A 1,928-nucleotide genomic window follows, 5' to 3' on the forward strand; every position below is an offset into this window, starting at 1 on the left:
CGTCGACAACGAGGTCATTAGAGACGGAGCGCAAGCTCGGGTTAGAGAAGGATTGGGAAAGAAATCGGCCGTGCCCTTTCAAAGGAACCATCCCGGCATTTGCCTGAAACGATTTTAGGGAAATCACGGAAAACCTAAATCAGGATGGCCGGAGACGGGATTGAACCGTCGTCCTCCTGAATGCGAGTCCAGTGTGCTAACCACTGCGCCACCTCGCTCGGTGTAAAAAAGTTGATTTAGTTTCCAGTTCACCAGTATAAAATACAATGAGAAGTACCCATCCTAGTTTATGGTTTTATTATTTATGAATCAGAGAAAATCTATGACATGTGCGACAATCTGTGTGTAGAAGGAGGTAACCCAAGGCTTCTTATTTTGATACAGACCACACAGCAGATACTGTGGTCTGAAGCATCATTGAACAACCCAACAATTTGCTATTTTATCCCAGATTGATAAAAGGACATTTTCTACCACTTAAAAGAATCTTATCCCTAGTAATTTTCTGGTGCAACATGGTTCATAATCCATGTTAAGTTGTGGATTCCTCCCTTTTCTCTTCAAAGACCACCTTGCTGACTCGTTCACACGTGACTGATGAAAAGACGAATTTACCCACCTTCGATACAGGCACGCCATGTATCACATGTAACTGTAGGAAATAAGGATAAGCAATACATTAAATTGTTTACTTTTTAAGTTGTAGTGTTAATATTTAGAAAAAGAAAGGATAGAATCTTGTGGCACTGTAGTCTGGGATACGAAGGGGAGTAGGTTCAGCTGACTAATGGAAAAGGCCAACTTTCATCAAGATTTTTGAGAGTTGAGTTTAAACTGTATCTGTTGAGGTTAAGTGATTGTAACGAGGGTGTGCACAACGTGTTTGTGTTGTGTAAGGTGCGAACAAAAAGTTTCAGTTAGAAGGCCGTTCAGCGCGGAATCGGTATGCCAATCAGGCAAAATTGCCATGAGCATCGAGGCAAACGTCCCAATGACGCACCAAGTTGAAGACAACCGTTTCGTGAAAAACCGTGTGCAGCTTTGTGAATAATTCCGTAACTGCCTGTTGCACATCTCTGTCTGACAGGAATCATTGACCCTTCAAGGCCTTCTTTAAGGGAACGGAGGCGTGATATTCGCATGGGGAGAGATCAGGACAATAGGCCGGCTGCTGGAATATCTCCCACTTGTGCTTCCCAGTTATGACTGAACTCCCAGATCGATACGCGTTTTGTGTTAAATCGCGATCAGCACGAAACTTGGTGCACCATTCTACAATTGTGGTTTTCGACAAACATGCAGCACCATACACATTCATCACTCTTCGATGGATGTCTACAGATGTTAGTCCTTCAGCAGCCAAGAAAGGAATAAGAGAACGCTGGTTCTGTTTAGACGCCTTTGCTAATAATGTCACCATAGTTCGCGTTTCCGCATTCACCGCAGGCACGTCGGAAAGAAACGAATGCCTACATGCTGGTGCTTATACGCCCGCATCGGAGTGCGCTATACTGTATACATGTTGCAGCAATGCCATCAAACTGAAACTTTTTGATCGCTTCTTATACAATTACGAGGAAAGGTGAGGATCGAACCAGTTGCTGGCGCACATTATACAACCTACTCCTCTCGAATAGCATAAAGGAGGAAGACAACAAACTCTACATCCCCATCTGACAAAAATATGGCTCTGAGCACTATGGGACTTAACTGCTGAGGTCATCAGTCCCCTAGAACTTAGAACTACTTAAACCTAACTAACCTAAGGACATCACGCACATTCATGCCCGAGGCAGGATTCGAATTTGCGACCGTAGCGGTCGCGCGGTTCCAGACTGTAGCGCCCAGAACCGCTCGGCCACTCTGGCCGGCTCCCATCTGACAGGTGTCACATGTTCTGATTACTGAGATACCGCATAGAGATTTGG

This window comes from Schistocerca piceifrons, chromosome 8, assembly GCF_021461385.2.
Source record: "Schistocerca piceifrons isolate TAMUIC-IGC-003096 chromosome 8, iqSchPice1.1, whole genome shotgun sequence".
Lineage (NCBI taxonomy): Eukaryota > Metazoa > Arthropoda > Insecta > Orthoptera > Acrididae > Schistocerca > Schistocerca piceifrons.